The 19,803-nt window shown below is 38.8% G+C and overlaps 1 protein-coding gene across 12 annotated transcripts in view; it reads left to right on the top strand.

Annotated features, from left to right (window-relative positions):
- The first annotated feature begins 1,898 nt into the window (after positions 1 to 1,898).
- RASGRP3 (RAS guanyl releasing protein 3) overlaps positions 1,899 to 19,803 on the top strand; it is a 56,188-nt gene continuing 38,283 nt past the window's right edge. For 5 of the 12 annotated variants that reach the window (XM_032102527.1, XM_032102524.1, XM_032102525.1 and 2 more), the window contains exon 1: positions 1,899 to 2,083. The gene's annotated coding sequence lies outside the window, so the exon portion shown is untranslated. Of the gene's footprint in view, positions 2,084 to 9,040; positions 9,060 to 13,586; positions 13,690 to 19,803 lie in introns of those variants that run through there. The other 7 variants (XM_032102522.1, XM_032102521.1, XM_032102526.1 and 4 more) reach the window with 4 other exon arrangements.

Below are 19,803 nucleotides of genomic sequence, written 5' to 3'. Positions count from 1 at the left end.
CAGCATGCCCTCAGTCATCTCCATGACAGTCTTCTAAGCAAAATCTGCTTCCATGTTTCAACTGAAGTCTGTATTTGATCCACTGTTCATTACAAATTAGTTAATTATATTATAATAGACATTTGTATTAGAGAATTATATTTCTCTTTATCAGGTTTGTAGTACATGATCTGCAAAGATCAACTTCTTTCTAAGGCTTCATACTGTCTCCTAAATATGAGTATTAACACAAGAAAAAATACCATAAATATCATAACTTTCAGGTCCTTCTACAAATTAAATTCTTGATTTTGAAAGGAGTTTTGATTGGAGCATTCCATTTTATTAAAAAAAGCACTTTCAAGGAAAACCTTGGTCTAGAGTTATTATTAATTCCCAAAATATCAACAACAGTGTTTATTCACACACCCTCTGTATGTCTCTTTTTTTTTCATAAACAATCGCATTCTTGTCATGGCAGGTAGGATCTTTGCAAAGTTCTCAACAAGGCAGACACTTTCCTGAAGAAAATTCTTATGTAAACTGTTCTGGCATCATGTAGTCTACCTAATGTTAACACAGATTAACTAGTTCTTATATAAAACACCATTCTGGCTGACAATCATGATCATTGCCTACATAATGTCTGAAACAAAAGGTTTAACGTTCTCCAAATTCCTTAAGTGCCACAGGTCCTTAACTCTCACCACTTTCAGTGTGACCCACAGTGTGTATTTCAGATACAAATCTTAAACAGAATAAAGATTTTTCATCCACATAACGGCTATCTTTCAAGGCCCTACCTTCCCACTAAAATAATCACCAATCCCAAGCTATGCATTAGAGTCTTCAGTAAACACACTGCTATTCTAACAGGAGACTACCACTGTAAAAAGCAGCAGAAAGGATTTTTTACAGCAATTAACTTAATTTGCATAAAGCAAAGGAAAGGCGTGTACCCTTGACAATAGAAAATGTAGGGATGGGGCAAAGAAATAGAGACAGATAAATAACATATTATATCCCTTCCTAACTGAGGATAATGTGAAAATTGTTCATTTCTTTTTCCAAGCGTGAGAGAGCCTTAGAAGCTTGATATTTTTAAAACCACTAAGCTGAAAATAATTAAATTGGAAGTTCTGATTTTAAAAAAAGTACATTAAAATAATTCTTTTACTCAAATTAATTCGTGGAACATATTTGAGGATTTCAACAAAGTTGCTATTCGAGAGCTATAGATGCACAGTCATCTTCATTGAATACATGCACAGCAATTCTGTTTCCCTGCATGTAAACACACTTAGTTTGCTTAAACACTTCAAGTCTTCAGGATAAGTTCCACTGAAGAAAGTACTCAGACAAAATGAAGATGCATAGACTTTAAACATCATTCTTAACATGGAAGATTTGCACCTTCTGTAAGACATATTTTGTCTTCTTAAAGCTTGTTAGCCACCGTTGTGCTCTTTCTAAAGCCAAAAAAAATTCCTTATTTCAAGAATTCAAATATTTAATCAAAATTAAATACTTAAAGAAGTAGTAATTACTCAAGAGGCTAAGGCCTATTGCTACTGTGTCTCCTCATTTGTTTTGTGGAGTGAAAAAGATGACATCCTAGCATGTTTCTGGACAATGTTTTCCTCATGCAAATAGAGCTGTGTCTGCAGACCAACTCCTACCAAATTCTTTTACTTACATTGGCAGGGGAGGACAAAACCTCCTAAGATCTTTCCTTTGTTTAAATGCATTTCCTGCCTTCCTTACTGCTATAGACTGTGTTGTGATAGGCCTATTTATAGTCCAAAGAAAGGAAAAAGCACCACTGGAGGCAGGAAAACTAAGTTGGGAAAGAATAGAAGGAAGTGTGGCTGCCATTCAGCCAAACAATCTAGAACTAATTGAGCTCAAAGGAGCCCCAGTCTCAGTGAAGCTGTTGGGAGTGAACAGAGCACTGCTTCTCTCTCCAGGGCCCTGCCAGGGCTGCCAAGTGGGAGAGTCATGTGCAGGACACTGTTGGGAGCAAATAACCTCAGCATCTCAATACTCTGAGAAGAACTCTTTCAAAAAAGGAGCATGATGAAAGTTAGGTACCTATCAAATTAAGGTAAGTGCTTCCTTCTGGCATTCCTGCTTGCTGCATGCTCTACATCTTTCCAGGTGCGGCCAATCTGGTAAACGAAGAAGGAGTGAGTTTTGGACAAGGAATGGCATCTGACTTTTAGATAAAGGTTTGATTTTTAGATAAAGAAATCTGAATTCACTTATGGATTACTCAGAACTTTTCTTAAGCAAAAGAAGCCTTTGCCATAAATCCATACCATAACTTTGCTCTTTTCCTGACTTGTGTCATGTCCATCTTATAAACTGTGATTAAGTACTAGAGAAATGTTATGGTAAACGTATGCCCCAAAGGAACATACGATGTCGACTCTGCATTCGTTTAAAAATATAGATTTACAGAGAGACAGAGGGAGGGAGGGAGAAGTATATGAAATATATATTTATACAAGATGTGTTAATATGGAACATATAAACATATCAAAATTTCAATAATGGAAGTTTTGTGATAATTTAGTCCTATGATGTACATTTGAAGGTAGGAACTTTGCCTGAATGAAAGCACCTGAAAGTTTCTAGTGTTTAAGAATTTATTATGACGAGTGATTTGTGTGTGTGTGCATGCATATACACAAAAATATACTACATATAGATGTCAAATCAAGATATTCATTGTTGCTTGCATTGCAATACTACATGTTGCCATTCTGAAGTCTAATTTAAACTGAAAGTAGAATATGAGTGGAAATTTCTAATCTGCTCATTTTCAGATACTATAAATAATATTATACGATCATGACTGTGTAAAAAGCTCTATTTTAAGATAGATCAGTGTACAGACCATATTAATTCACTGAGTTACAATCAACAAGACAGACTTTTAAGATGGAAAAATTAAGTTTTTTAAGATTGTGTTTGATTTCTTTGATTCTGAGCACATCCTTTGCACTTCTAACAAAGGAAATGCTGTTGTGATTTGCAGGCAGCAGAATAGAAGCTGTAGACTAATAGATTCAGGTTTTCATCAGGCAAATTTTATCTCCTTTGAAAGATCGATGAGAATAACTTTTGTATTAGTCTCATTTGTGTTAACACATTACCTCCAAGCATATGCTGTTCAGATTATTCATTTGTTATTCAGATGTTTTCTAGGATTAACGGTTTATGCTAAAAAGCTGCCGGTGAGTAAAAAGGAAGTGTGATGTGTTGTTATTCTACTGTATCCCCGTAGGATACTATTATGTTTAGAGTCTGCTATTGTGAAGATAGCAAGGCAGGATGTCATCCATGTAGGTGAAAATCCGCGATAGGGCAACTGTAAACAGCAGCAGTCAGCTGAAAATCTGATCCAGGGAGGTGCCAAGCATAATTCCAATGAAGCAGATGTTAGCCAGTGCTCATGGAAAGGATCAGGCCTTTCTTTGTCTGATTTCAAAATACTCAGCATTTACAGTAATTCTCAGTTCTAGGTGATTATAAGCCTGGTCTTGTGAAGAATAAAATGGCAGCAAAACTAAAAGCTTGTACAGATATTTGTAAGAAAAAGCTCTTTCGACTGCAATTTGAGTAACTAGTGCAGCGTGCTCTCATGCAGGTAACATTCCTTGCTTTCAACTTCAGTAACTGATTCCCCTGTACAAAGACTAAGCAGAAACAGAAAAAAAAGTGTTTTAATTTAAAAATTTAAAAAGCATTGCAATTTCTGGTGTTGAATAAATACAATAATTTCCATGAGATGTCAGTTGAACAGCGACTGCAATACGACTAAGCAGTACACATTGTATCAGATTTATTCAGGTCAGCAGCACTCACCACATTATTCTAAACCTTGGTACCACTGCATGAATATAGAAAAACAGAAACCTTTCCTTAGCTATAAGGAAAAGATCCTTTACAAATCAGCCAGTTACATTGTAATTATACAGGAAAAGGTGTTCAAAAAATGTTCTGATGCACTTTCACATTTGTCCTTGGAAAAAATACTATAGATGGTACTTAGATATTGCCTAATTAATACTCTTAATAAACACACATATAAAGATTTGTTTCTAAACTGCAAGAGTTCACATGGCCACGAGCTCAAAGTTTGCAAACTGAGGGCTTTCTCCTGAAGATACAATCATTAGAAAAAATTCTTCACAGATAGAGTGGTTCAGCATTGGAATGGGCTGCCCAGGGAGGTGGTTGAGTCACCATCCCTGGAGGTGTTTAAAAAAGACTTGATGAGGTACTTAGTGCCATGGTTTAGCTGATAAGGTAATGAATGATAGGTCACAGGTTGGACTCGATGATCTCAAAAGTCTTTTCCAACCTCGTTTATTCTGTGATTCTGTGATTTCAGAAGGCCTTCGAATGAAATTTACACCCCAGCACCTTATAAAATCTTACCACCTGCTAGGGTCTAACTACTCTGCAGGAGAGTCTTTCTACATAAACACTTCTGAGTGTTCACAAGTACTAACAGAGCTGCAATTATTAAAGCTCCAAGCTAAAAATTAAATACGAGAACTTGATATACCAGAAGGAAGTTGAGGTTCACATGCTTCCTACACTGGCATTATTTTGCCAGATAATTAAAGAGGTTTAGGATTGTCAAACAAATACCTCAGTCAGCTGCCACTACTGTGTGGGCAGTTCAGATTTCTGGTTCCAGGAAAGCTGACTGACTTGAAGAAAAATCATATGACTTTAAAAATAATGCACTTTAAGTGACAAGTCATGCCATGCTTTCCTGCAAAGCTAGTTCAGGTTTAGTAAGATTATTCCTCATGCAATTAAGTCCTTCTTCCACTATACCAGACACTCTTACAAGGAAGCTTTGTTCTCCGAGTCACAGTCAGGCCCACTAACGTTATAGGAAAAAAAAGAGCAGAGAATTACAAGTGTTTGGAGCAGTCAGCGCAAGGTTTTTTGAGAACACATGTACAGTCTATAGTAGTCTCACTCAAAAAACAGAACTGGGGAAGAGGGACCACAAAAAGAAACCAGTTAAAACACATTAAGAAATCAACATTCAGTATTGGACAGCATCAAAATAGTTCTACAAAGAGAAGCAGCTGTTCAACACAACAGAAATCTTAGTGTTAAAAAATAATTTCTTTGATAATCTCTAAAACATCCAGCTCATAACTTTGTGCTGAATAACATCCTGATTGGTGAAAATGTTTATGCAGGTGCTTTAATTGAAGCATATGGGTAATCTCGTTGTTTTCAAGCAAAATTATTTCAACAGGCTGATAAAATTTAGAGCCTGGTAGAGTCATTAGATCATCTAGTCTGACTATGAGCACAGCATGTTAATTTTACCATTTCTCTTATCCAAAACCCAAAGGCTTTCCTGCTTACAACAGAGCAGTATGGATGTAGTATGTTCAAGATAAAAGTTTAAGGGGAAGATCACAATGTTCTACACACGAGTAGCAACCCACAACAGTGAGAATTGTTCAGGTTGACACAAATCCTTTAGCTCAAATGGGAATTAAATGTTGCACAGGCTTTGTACCAACTTACTGCACAAGGGTGAAGGTCAATGTGTGCATGGGAGATGGAGTGTTTCTCCCAGAAGTCTCTGTGCTATCAGAAAAAGCATTTGCTTGCTTTCCTACTCTTCTAGCGGACTAGGAAAGTACTGTTGCATAAACAAGGATAAAAAAAAAAGCTTCTTTAAAATCAATCTTTATGCCAAAGTGCAGCTATATTTTTTAATCTTCTCTGAGGTTTCCCTTCCTGACCCCCTGTCTAGTAATGGTTGCAGACCCGTTTATCACAATGGTCCCCACAGACTCTGTGGACCCAAGCAATTGCACAGGGCAAAACAGAGCCCTGCTCTAACAGTTCTGTAGTGCAGCACTACACAGCCCCAGGAGAATGGAAATGTAGTTCACTTGAGTTAGAAAGAACAAAAATTAATGTGTACCAACATCTCTGTTTAGACAGTTAGCATTCTTAGAATCCTTTATATTCTAACACACCTTGTTTTTCCAGCATAGTGTTCCACTATTATTTTGGGTTATTACCGTACCACAATTATCGTGGAAGGCTGGAGGCAAAGACAAATCTTCAAAGATCAGATCATTATTAAAGGAAAAAGGAAAACCAAATTCAATCTCAATTGAACTACAAAATGCACTTCATAACTTCAAAAATGGGAACAGGCAAGGGAGAAAAGTGGATTAATGATGACCTTTTCCGAGCTGCTTGATCTTCCTCCCAGTCATGGCTAGTCTCTTCTTTCTCTCTTAAAACAAGGGACGTTCATATTGCCTTCGTATACTGCTGTGGTTTTATACTGAAACACAGCCCATATGGAATTCTGGATGCAGCACATCACCCTAGCATAGTTCTATTCATTCACATATATTCTATCAGAGATAACTGTCTTAAGCAATAATTAAAAGCAGAAAAAAGATAAAAGAGCAGGATAATGTCTTCATACCACTAAAAGAAATGGAATTGGAACTAACAACAGAGAAGGGCCCAAAATAAAACAAGTATAATAAATCCAGCAGTTATATATAGAGACCTTGGCCCCAAGGGGCTCTGTCATACAAAAATATTAAGTGTTGTGACTATAATAAGCAAATCTCCTCTCAACTAATGAGCATGGAAGCAATAGCCTCTCTCTTGTCTTTGCACTGAATACTTCATACATGGCATGAAGGCAGAGATGGATGCAAACTCACTCAGAGTAAACTGGGAGCATGAACCCTGAGACATTTGCAGCAGATCTCAGGCTGCTGCATAACAGTTTGACTGATAAGCATGCTGTGTGCTGGACTAAGTGGAGATCCTGCCTGACAGTTCTATCAGGGTAGGCCTTTGTGATCCATACCTCATTTTACAGTGCATGAAAGTGCTACTGTTTATAAGGGAGCAGTGCATTAATTTTTAGTATTTTGACAGAAACAGTTTTAAAAAGTCAGTATTTTCCTAGGGAGAGGAAGGAAATAGGCTTGGTTTCTTGCTCTTTACTGGGTCTGTTTCTAGACTCCATTGTTTCTACTCTTGTAATGTCAATGCAAATGGACTATGTCATGCTGCAACGTGGAATGTGTTGCTTTAAGTTAATACTTAGATACTCAGCATCAGCCTGTGCTGCATCACTGAGGAAAGACTGACTTACCAAACCAAGAGCCACTATGACATCAGTGGTGACAATATGTTTATCAAAATTAATATAGTGAATAAAACATTTGTCACTATTTATGTGTAATGCAAATGTGGCAGATGACATTTTCTCTGATGTAAAATTTAGGTGAAAAACATTCTCAGAAATGAATTATACAAGACAAAGTTGACAGCAGTTGAACTTACAATAGGAGAGACAGTAAAATGCAGAAAGGTACTTTCAGTAAAACAGAAATAAATGCATTTTAAAACATATGCTCACTGAATTGGAAACTTTCTGTGCAACTATAATTTCATTTGAAGTCTGAGAGAGAATGTCATGAAGAACTCTGAAAAAACCCCTGATGTCATACTCTTGGTTACTTGTATTCATTTGCACCAGCTGTGGGAAAAAAACATCCTTACTGGAGATTTTTAAATGGTAAAGGAGCTACAGATTAGCTCAAACTTACCAGATGCGGAAAGGACAACAGCAACTGAGAGCTGCTGTACATTCAACAACACTGAATGTTACAGCATTGCATCCTTGTTCAGCACATCACTCACAATGAGGATGGCTGGAGAACAAATCTTCCATCTAGACTGTATTGGGAAAAAACCCCTTTACGACAGATGTGCTTTCGTGCTACTGTATCTAAGTCTAGAATTACAGCAAAACACTCTTCAAGGTCTGCTTCTGAAATGAGCATATCCACCCTGTGGAATATAATTATTCAACTTAGTTGGTAATAGACAATGAAGAACTTTTGTTGCTTTCGCTTTTTGGGGTTTTTTGTAAACAATAATGGGTCTATTGTCACTGCTATAGAAGATGTCCTTAGTGCCTGCAATGACTGCATGGCACGATTTCGCCCTATCTCTTAGCCAGCCCCCTTTAGTATTCACAGTGCAGAACAACTTATATTTCTCATTCCACCTCTGTACTCCAAGGTGAAACAGAACCAAGCAAAGCGAACTGGAAATAGTGAACAGTGTTCTTACAATAATAGTAAAAATTTCAATAATTGAAATTTCTTACACATGTCTATATAAGGAAGAAACTATAAATTTCCAGGTTCTCTGTGAATAGCTTGGGCTTTGGGAAGGAGGGAATAAGTGTGAGAAGGGTTGGTCTCATGGATGCATTTTGGGGTTTTTTGAGTACGTTTGAATACAGAAAAGATAAGACCAGCAGCCCCTATTTTTCATGCCAAATTTGTAAACCCTGAAATCTAGTATCTGCCTATACTACTTTAAAGAAAATATTACACCAGTTAAGACACAGTTACCATTAACCTGCAGCTGAGAGTGCACAGGATTTCCACAAGCCAGAGCACAGTTCCAAGCTAGACATCAAGAGGAAAGAAGGAAAAAGAGGGAGGTCCTACTGGTAATGTACAAAAGGCTGCCTTCCACCTTTATCATTAAGCTTCATCCTTCTGCCTCCCATCTCTACCTCCTGGATCCTCTCTCCTTTACTCTTACAGGTCTGTGCTTCACAGTTGGATGATGTTCATCCAACAAGATGATCATCATAAGTCCCTTCAAATGGAAATATTCTATTCTATTCTATTCTATTCTATTCTATTCTATTCTCTGTCCTATCCCTTCCATTCCAGGCATACTGCTTCTGGGTTTTCCACTAAGCAGACCAAGTGCTTAGGAGAAAACTAGGAGCCATCCAAAAGTGGTGGGAAGACAGCCTAGAGGACAAGCAAGAGCCGCTCTGGAACATGGCATGAGAAGTACTGAGGGCACACACCACTGGCAGAGTGCCTTAATTCCCAGAGAATTCAGGAGTCACGGTAACAAGTGAAAACCTTTGTCAGAGGCTTACAGCTGGGCTGAATGTTTACTGGGTCAACAAAAAAATCCCTCGCTGCCTGCCATGATGCAACTGAGCTGTCAAAAAGCAGGTCTGTACTTCATAGACCAGAACTATTACTGTTTTTCTACTTGAAAGAAATGTTTAACAGAGCACAACAATTTTTTTCCCTCCATTATTTCTGACAATGGAATTATCAGATGTTTTAGCTTAATTCACAAACTCCAAATTTCACATGGGTAGACAGGATATCAAACTTCCATTTAAATCATTATTTTCTCATATACTTAAATCACTGTGCATTGTTTTCCAATGAAAAGCAACCAGCAGCCTTGACTCTAAGCATTGCTATGGGCTCCCCCTGACATTTGATGATACAAAAGAAGGACTGATTTCAAGTGTCATACCCAGGGATGCCCTAATTTGATAACTTATCCTCTCAACTCTTACTTTCTTAGAGATAACATGACTACTGGGTGCATCCTTGGGCACAAAAGGGGAGGTACACCAGGCATTTGCAGTACTTCTATGCCCCCTAGAGCATTACACTGAAGAACCTGGAACTGGCTTCGATTGCTAGGGATGTAATATAGCCTATAGATGTTTAAAACTGATTTAATGCAATGCAAGGTTGAGAGCCTTATATACAAAATTTCCTCTCTGTTATGCCCCTCATATGTCCCTTAGCTGGAAGCTTTGTGTAAGAGCTGTTGGACTATTTATAGCAGCCCCTTTAATCGCACTTAGGTATTCATAAAACATCCTGTCTAGTGAAGCCTTCCATGGTTTGCTTTCATTCACTTCAGCTGATAGTGAAGTCTATATAATATCTGGGGCAGTGAAGTAGACCAGCAAACCAAGCAGTTTGTCTGTTGAGTTCCATATATTCTAAAAGGCTGAAGCTGAAGAGTGGTGCAGCCATTTAGTAAACAAATGTGGCAACACAGATTTACAGTTAGTATAACCTGACATTTATGTCCACTGAAAGTCTGACATCCTGTTCCATAAATTCCAGAAGAACATGTTAACAGAAAGGTGACATTTTCAGGCAACCCACAAAACAGATGTCCGTAACTGCCATATGCAGAAAATAACTCTACAGTTCAAAATTCTCCACAGTATCAAAGCAGTGATGTTGAGATAAGCTCTCTATCAGTGATCAATTTCTAAATTAAAACACCTACAGTTAATTAAATGACACATAAACAAGACATAGCCAAATATGTCTTTAAAAAACTAAGAAAAACAACAGTTAAAAAGAAGCCATGAAATAAAGCCTTTCCTGTAATAAGGAGAGGCTCTGGATCCATTTATCCAGCATCAATAAAAGCCAAAACCTTCCTGATAACCCAAACCAAAAATGGACAACTGTTCCATTCTTCAGTTCCTTGAGGCTATTCTAAAAGCTATCCATACTATCTGACATTTAAAATTTTACCTTACATGCACACATCCCTATCACAATTGAGTGCTAACTGTACTTTTTTTGTTGGTGTTCCTTTTCCAGATTTCTCATGTTTCATTTCAGCATGTTTGAGAAATCTGTGTTCATCTCTCAGTTTTTATTTGAGGCATTAATCATAGAATCTTTTGAGTTGGAAGGGACCCACAGGGATCATCAAGTCCTGCTCAAAAATGAATGTCCATAGACAAAGATGTACCCTTTTCAATCCAGTCTTCATTTGTTTTCTCAACACAGACAAGGCAGAATACTGTTGTGTTCCAAACAGCAAAGCTTTTGTCATACTTAAGATGCTATCTGATAGGTGTAAGAACACAACCCTTAATTTATTGTATCTGCCTTAACTACCTGATCTTCTTTTGTATGTTGGCATTTGTTTAAAAAAAACAGGAAAGAATAGGAAAAAATAAAAACCTCCACAAAATTTTTAAGACCTTTATTTTCAGGAACTACACCCAAATTATTTCTCTGTTCTGTTTCTCTGTTCTGTTTTAATGACTTAAAACCATCTAGCATGAGGATAGATAAGCTTTTTCCCACATAAACCACAGTTTATTCCAGTTTTTACTGAGCCATAAAAAAAAATTATTTGTCTACTCATTTCAGAAAGTACAAAGGCTTCTTTTCTTTTAGGGAGCATATACCAAGCTGTTTGTGGAATGTTGCCATTCAGTCATTATCATCAAATTACGTTCCTGTGTGGAGCATGACTACCAAAAAAGACAGCTATTCAGTGCAGAGTGATGACATTGTGCTATTTCAAATGGCCCAGGTACTACCAGTATTTAATCAATTATATTAATGGGTCCTGATAAATGTAAAAGAGTGCGGTTGATGTTGCATAATCAGAGAAACAGACAAAGTAATAAAAACGGTCTTTGTGGACAAATACATTATTGTGGAACACATTTCGATCATGTTTTCTGCAGTATCAACAGGGAGTAATTTTGTACAAAGTTATAAAGAAAGTTATGAGTAATTTTAAAGCTGCATGTAAAGTTCTGTTACCCTTGATCTCAGTGCGTTTTAGGGGAAATGAAATGGCATTTCCCAAGAACTCATCTGGTCAATGGTCCATGCCCTAAAGCACAGTGAGTGCTTTCTCCTTTCTCTGAGCAAAGCCAGGTGTTTACACCCAGCTCTGTGAGCAGCCGTCCGTGGCCAGGGTCTGCTGGAACTTCCAACTCAGTTCTGCCAGGGCAGCTCTCCCTCCCTTTTTGAAATTGCCATCCCTCCTGTGCCCTAAACTTAAATGGACTCATTCGTCATGGGCTTATTTCTCATTTTTAAATTCATAGTTTTTACAGCCTCCTTTTTTAAAACCTCCTCAGCAGCTGTGCAGGCCCCTGGGTCACAGAGCCCCATGCTCTGGGACACTCTCTTGGGAGTCTCCCAGGACAACATGAGGAGCAGCTTGCTGAGGTGCTGCCCAGCCTGACTGTGCACCGGGACACACCTGCAGCAAATATTCCCTATTTCCCAGGCCTTCCTCCTCCCTCTGCACTGACCCCCTTACTCATGCCAAGCAGAGGCTGGGCCTCATGCAAAGCTCAAGCCCTTTGAGCAGGAACCCCCACCTGGGGGCTCCTTCACTACCCAGGCTGGGACAAGAGCCGCTCCACAAGATGGGTACACCCATGCCTGGCCGGCTTGAGAGAGCTATTTCAAGGCAGGAGGTGTGTTTTCTGAAAACTTGTTTCCCTGGAGTCCTGAGAAGCAGGAGATGCTCACAAAGGCAGGCATGAGTAATTAGCACAAGGGCTTCTTCCCTGCTCCAGGCTATGCTGGCAGCACTGGTGGCTGCATGGTTTTGTACCCATGTGCTGTTTTATATAATATGAAGAGTTGGGTAAGGTCAAAGGAAGCAACCCGAGTTACCCTTTCTCACTGCAGACCTCATCCTCAGGGATTTGCTGGCATTCATTGGATTCTGACAAACGTGCCAGCTAGATATGCTATTATATTTTAACAATTTTGACAACAGCCGCCTGGCTCTGAGAAATTCCTTGAATTTGTTCATATCTCAAATGCTGCACTATCTACTGGTGCAGTTTGTATTTCAGAAAAATGCCCTATAGTGCCCTTGTAATCCAATGAGACTGTGCAGTCTTCTGGGATCTGGATTGCTTACCAAACACCAAAATACCATTACCACATCCTATACTGAGGTATGGCAATTTCCTGTGTCCTGTCAGTCTTTCCAATTTAAGGTACCACCAGATTTCAGCACAGTGTATCCTATATGTGGGACGGGAATTAAAGAAATTCAGAAAATGATGTTTTGCACCTCACCCTCAAAATACCATTGACTGTATGCCTTTGTCCTTAAATACCTAAATATCTTTAAATGTGTGACCAAGCTAAAGGGAATTAAGTGTAAAGTCTCAGTTGAATTTCAGTAATGTATGACTACATATCACCCTGGAAAATTCCATCAAAACCTGTTCCTTTCTTGACTTCACTGTTTCTCCTTCATTTGTCCTACATCAGGGAACAAGGGGATAAGAATGGCTTTTTTTGCTGTCTCGGTTTAGACTGATAGTCCTCACCTCAAAGGGTCTATCTCAGTCTGACTATACAATGTCTGGCAAAATGCAGCCCCACGATCCATGATGTAAAAATGCCAGATGCCAGAATTTAAATGATCTCCAGTGTTAATAAAGTACTCATCACTCTACTGTCCAAACACAAAAGATTGTAATGTTACACTTAAGATCAACTAATCCCCAAAAGTGCCATTGCTCATGTATTTTGCATGATCAGTGGAGTGGCCTGGTGTTAAAGACACTATGAGCACAGCAGTATTTTATATTTTCCTGTTCCTGTTTAAATTCCTATATTAAAACACAGTGAAGTGTGAAGTCAGAAAAAAAACCTGAAGAGATCAGCGGGGATGTGTTTAACTTTCCACTTGTGCTGCCCCTACTGTCGATTAAGGCTTATCTACTGTTTGGTGTTAGTAATTTGGAAAAAAAACCCAACAGAAAACCAGAAGTTATGGAGCACATAGCACCGCATTCCAGTCAAATGCTTTAGCCAAGACTGCTGTTATGAAAAGGATTTTCTAATAGGGGGAATAATGATCTTCAGATTCTAACCTCCTGGCACAGCAGTGAGATTTATCAGGAGGAACATGTGACTAGTTAAGACACACAGCCCCAGCTTGAAGGAAACAGCTGCTCATTTCATGCTTTAGCACTTGGCAGCTGGACAAGGAGGGGTGATGTTTGTGTTGAATACCTCTACAGAACTAAGTACAGTAAGTGATTTTCCCTGTTTCTGATTTTTTTTCCTAAACTGTCACTGTTTTCCTATTTTCATCCTAGACCTTTCATAAAAACACTTGAAAGGGTGAGGTGTGTTTTTGAAACTTCATTGATAAGCAGTCATTCATGCTCGGATTGCCTGTATTTTTCTGACCTGTGATTAACAACGGCATTGTTTTTGCTCTTGCGGGAATAAGGCAGGTATGGTGTTTTGCCCTCATGCTAGCCAGGAAGGGATTATGTTGCTTATTTACTCAGATGATGGAGTGAGGAGGCTGTTTAGGAAGACTGTATTTTCCTTTCTCTGTAGACCTAGTCAATAGGTAGTGATACAACTTGAGTATAGAGAAATTTCAGTGTTTGGCTTAAAAGTACTAGTGTAAGGAATTGACAGAGATACACCCTCAAAACAATGTGATCAATCTGAACAAAATTTCTTCTGACTGGTTACTTTCTGGGGGTGAATGCAGAGATCTTTTTGAAAGGAAAAGGTAGAAGCAGAGAAGTACAGGAAGACTGAAGATGTACTGATAAAGATATTATTGAGTCATTCGGGATAATAATGCGTAATTAGATTGTGAAGATTGAAAAAATCCTCCCTAAAAAACAGTGAATGAGTCTTCTAAATATCTCCAAGTTCCTAATTATTTATTTTTGGGTACTTGCATGTTTTGTGATTTTGCTTCATGAATGATTGATGTTCCTGTCAGATAATTTTTGACTCTTACACTCTGAAGTTTTCTTTTAAAACCAGACTATAGGATATATAAAAAGGAACTTTTGATCAATTATTTACATAGAGATGAATCAGGTTTCTTTGGAGGAAGACTTAGGAGGAATGGGAACAGATGAATGAGTGATGGATCTTGATATGTGGTAAGACTAAGGTGCTTTGGGGAAAGTTAATGAGGGGCAGAAGTGGAGAGCAGTGGGGTCCTGTTGAGGAAAGTCTAAGAGTAAACACTGACAGGTTGCATGCAGTCTCTCCTTTAAAGGTAGGGAGAATAAACTTTGCAAAGATTTCTCACATAAAAAAGTGAGACATTATTTCTCCTTGAAGACTTTTACTTTTCTTTTTAACCATAGCTTTGACATTGGAAATTTTATCAGAAAATGTCAATCGGTTTCAATTGTTCACAAAACCAGAAGTTTGTGTGGCTTCCTGCCTGTTTGTGTCTCCAAGGGTAGACTGCCTTTGAACCAAGAACTGAAGTGCTCTCAGCACACTGCAGCCCTCCCATAGGGATACCGTGGAACACCGTGAATGGAGCAGGCCTATGGGTCCTGAGGTACCTGGTGGTGCGCCAGGAGCCCCTGGTCCCCTGGGAACCTTGGCTGCAATGGGCCCCCTCCAGCCTGTCCACATCTCCATTCCATGTTCCATGTGGGGCAGGGAGAATAACTTGTCTCCTGTTGCTTTTTATTCTGATCTCAGAATAAATTTATTTTTTTCCAGAAATTGAAGACTTTTAGAAGGAATTCTGGTTTTTGAGTAAGACTATGCCATCATGTGTTTGTTTCCAGACACTGCATTTTGTATTTGCAATGAGTGTTCTCTGTTAAGCAAACTGTCCAGGTCTGTTGAAGGACCAAGTTTTAAACCTAAGTTAAACCCCAAATCCACCAGAAAATAGATGTGAGCTCAGTCCATACCTGCTGTAACTTCTTCCCTGCTTCTCTACAACCACTGTGCCAGTATTGGTGCAGAAGGTTGATGTAAAGCCATATGGCTCTGCACCAGCTGGACTGTGAGCCAACTATATGTGCCTCTTTTGCAGCTGATTTTATTCTCAGGCAGCCCTGGGAATTAAGGGTAATATAAAAGAGACAAAATTATGATTACAAAGTAAACTTCAGATAACTGCACTGCTGAGCTCGCCTTCAGATAATAATGTCTGAAAACATGTTCTTATAGTGGTAACTTGAATTGGCTCAAAGAAATGTGGTGGGAGAGCTCAGTTTTGTGCCTCTATACTATTGGTTATTAAGATAATTTACAATCAAGGAGTATAACTCATCACTTGGATCTGCAAAGTTTAAGATAAAAATCCCTGCTTTATTTACAGCTTCCCACTGTCATTTCTGTATCTGATTCTGAACTTAATTCAAGACTCATTACTAGATTTTTTAATTCTCTGTACACAAAATGAAGAAAACTTGATCAACATCACAAGATTCTCAAGACTATAATTGATTCAATCCTTATCACTAACCCATTTTGGTAAGAATACTTACTGTTAAACACAGACAGTGTACTTTGAGAAATAAGTGCAGTAGTCAGGCTCTCCTCACTTTTCGGCTTTTCTCATGAATTCTAACTGCAACATCTGTCACTGCAGCATCAGTCATGGAACACCACTGGGGCACACACTGGTTTTGCACTTGAGCAGAAAACACAACCTCTGTACCACCACCCTTTTATATTATAATATCCTAGTCTCCTAAAAACCAGTGCTCAGCTTTTTGAATATACACCCCCATTATTATGTTCACATAAGTCAAGGCAGGTGTGCATAGGCATGAAGCACATTAATTAAATTTCAGATTTTTGTTCAGAGAAGTGCTCTGCCCTTGCATTTCCCCTTGATGCGTCTTTAGAAAGCCCAATACGTAACTGAAAGCTCATCCTGGATTTCTTTTTATTACATTGTACAGGAGATTGGGTAACATTGCTGTCCTTGTGCAGAAGCTCAGCGCATACCATTGTCACTGACAGTGTCATAAGGTTCCTGTTAAATCTTTTCCCTTTACTCTGAGGAAATGATCAGGGCAGCCTGGCATCTGAATGGGTATATTTCTGCTCTATATCAAAACATCTAGCTGAGGAGCAGCTGCAGTTGTGCTAGACCCTCTCCCTAGTTGAAAATGCCATTGTACCAAGGAGCCACTCCCAGGATGTTCCTGAATAAAGAGAGGAAACTACTTTTAAAAATACTGTAAGGGTATTTGTGTGGTTTTCTTTTTTCCCTAAGCCGTCCAGGCCTGGCTGCAATACATTTGTACAGGTACTCTACACAACTTGCTCTGAGTGTTTTCTGTTAACATATTTATGGTATATTCACTTTTCACTGCTGAAGTTGATAAATGTGTTTTCATGTTGACCCTTTCTTACAAGTGAGAAATAAGAATATTTTATACCTAAGAGTTTGAATCAAAAGCCTGCAACAAATTCTCAGGACTTTTGGTTTTTGCTCTTCATCGCTTTTCTCTGTGCTTTTTCTATTCAATGGGAATAGCCAGTGCAGTAGTTCCTTTTCATTAATAGGTTTTCTTATTGGTACAACATATCTAAAAACCACCTGACCATCAGAATAGAGGTATTGTGACAGGGGGTGGGGGGGAGAGCTTTCCTCTTGTAATGAATGTAAAAGAATATCAGCTGCAAGCACCAGTAACATCAACAAAACAGATTTGGTGAGTCCAGATCAGATACAAAGACTAATCCTGCAAATACATAGGTATTTGCTGAGCTGAATTCATGAGAGATCCCATGAGAAAGCTCAGCTAACCTCTAAGTGTGTATGAGGTCAGAATCAACATGTGGGTGTGTGGAAATACCCACAGGACTGATGTTTACAGCTCAGCAGAAAATACAATTACTCCTGAGAACTGCTTTGGTTGTTTCGGTGGCCATCTGCTGTCTCACTTCTCTGAAAAACTGCTCCCCTTTACCACATTCAAAGAAGTGAAATGGTTTGACTCTCTCTATAGAGTACTCTCCCACCTGTGATTTATGCATATGCTCTTTACTAACGATCTGGAGTTTCTCGGGCAAGGGGAAAAGGCTTCAGCATCTCAAGAACCTGCCAGGCATAATAATATGTGCAAAATTAGTGAGACCCGAGCTATTATTGTTCAGATACTTCATATATTTAGCTCCTGCAAGGAGAAAATAACTGTACCATCTTAAATTAACACAAATTTAACATTAGTGATTCAGCATCATATGTCTGCTTTGGACTAGCACAAAAGTCATACCAAGCTTAATATGCAGTAGCTGAGATACACATATTGATATTACGTGCTATATGTATTAACACATTTCCATATATAACTCCTTCCACTCCTGTTAAAACTGCCTCTCTTTTCAACCCCTTCTATGGAAACCTGCTCTGCTCAGAGCAGTGATGGGCTTGTGCGAGGGGGTCTGGAGTGCAGGTGTGTGCAGGAGCAGGATCTTTGAGATGAACAAGGATTTTCCATTACTTTTGAAGCATACTTTGCTCCCCATGGCTGAAACAGATTGAAGATTTTCAATGTAGAAATCAGTCTTAGAGAGTAGAATTTAAGTAAGCCATACATGATATGGTCAAACAGACTGAACACGGCTTGTATGGGGGGGTATTTGCATGCTTGCTAGACATGTTGATAAGGCTGCCTTTGACACGTGACCAAAGGTTGCATATATTCTTTGTTGTAATGCTGTGTTCTTGGTCGTGTTCTTTAGAAAGATGTAATGTTTCTCCAGCTTAAACTCTGGTCTCAACAAATTGAATTCCCTTAATCTGAAGTAGCATTAGTACAGATAGGCTTCTATTCATAACCCATACTTCAGTTAGGTCCACCCAATCCATAAACTTGGTGCTGGTTCATGTGGCACACATTGGTAAATTGTTTGTTTTGCATCAACGCATTGTTTGAGCCCAGAGCTTGTTTGGAAATTTCTGGTGTTGCTAGTGGGAAGTAAAAAAACCCCCAGCTCGTGCAAGTACAGAATTGATTACCAGTGGGGAAAATTACATCTGAAAAAGTTTGCTGAATTAGGGCTTGAGTCAACTCACTGTCTGGATATTTGTGATTTTTGTCATCCACATCAGAATAGCCATGACATTCCAGTCTTATCACACCGTTCATGAAATAGCTTCCTTAAAAGACTAATAATAATCTCCTCTGCTAAAGATGTCTTGCCTACTTTAGCTTGCTTACTCATGTTCTGCTTTGCTGAATTCATGAACACATACTTCCTGGAACAGCTGCCACCCTTCCTAAAACTCTTGGTTTCCAGGCCCTGCCCTAATGACTGTCTGTATATTTTTATCTAAAGTAGGAATTGGGGAAGGAACTAGGATTCACTTTTTTTCCCCTCTTCTTGAGTGAGTGCTCTTCCCCTTAAATGACACAGTCATGCTCTTGCTTGCTCGCTCTCTGCAGACCACAAAAACTTCATTATTGCCTGTAATATGGAATTACACCGAGATTCTGAGGATGGTAAATCTCCTCTATAGTCTCAGCACGACAGTGTGAGATCTGCAATCCTTCCATTAACAGGAAGAGTTGATCCTGTATCTCTCATAGCTTTAAGGAGTGTTCAGAGCTCTTGGAAAAAGAACTTGGGCATCATGACTGCACCTGTGTAGTGTGGGATTGACATGTTAGGTGTGACTAAAGGATGCTTAACACAGACAAGGCGGAGGACTTTTGCATGTACATAGCCCAAAAGGATTTAGGAGTGACCTAAGTAGGGAGCTTCTTGATGTTGCTGATTCAGACTTTAATACTGAAAGTGCAGAAAGAGGTTACAAGCTCTAGGCAGTCACCTTCTGGGCTGAGGAGGTGAGAAGTGAGAGACCAGGTTGAGAAACATACCCCTGGAGTCAGGCTGTAGAAGTAAAAAGGATCCAGGATTTAGGCTCTTAATCCTTCTTTTGGATCTAGTTCTCAGCTCATATTGCAGAACTAAAATAAGAGACGTGATTTTCAGATTAATGTATCTTAAGCAAAGGCCCGTTTGCAATTTGCTTTGTGTCTGTGTTTCCTTCTCCTTTTTGAATTCTTGAACTGATTTAATGACATTGAAATAGAAATTGGTGTAAGATTTAACTTGAGTATGGTTATCTGGTATACTAGTGCTTATAGAAATATAATTTGCTCCTGTAAGTAAACTAGAAAAGGACTGAGCTGTTCTGAAAACCTGACTGCAATAGCAGCCAGTCTTTCAATGCTAAATACTGGGGAAGAAAAACAAGTCCCTAAGTCTCTAAATCAGCTTTTAAATCAAGATCTTCCCAACCCCTTCACCCTTTAATTTCTTGTCGTTACTTGACCACATTTTTCACTTGATACTAGCTTTACTACATAGCCACAGGATTTTTTTTTTTTACTATTGT

The sequence above is a fragment of the Corvus moneduloides genome, chromosome 3, assembly GCF_009650955.1.
Source record: "Corvus moneduloides isolate bCorMon1 chromosome 3, bCorMon1.pri, whole genome shotgun sequence".
Taxonomy (NCBI): Eukaryota; Metazoa; Chordata; class Aves; order Passeriformes; family Corvidae; genus Corvus; species Corvus moneduloides.
The sequence above is the reverse complement of the archived record's forward strand: the minus strand, read 5'-3'. Positions and strand labels throughout refer to the sequence as shown.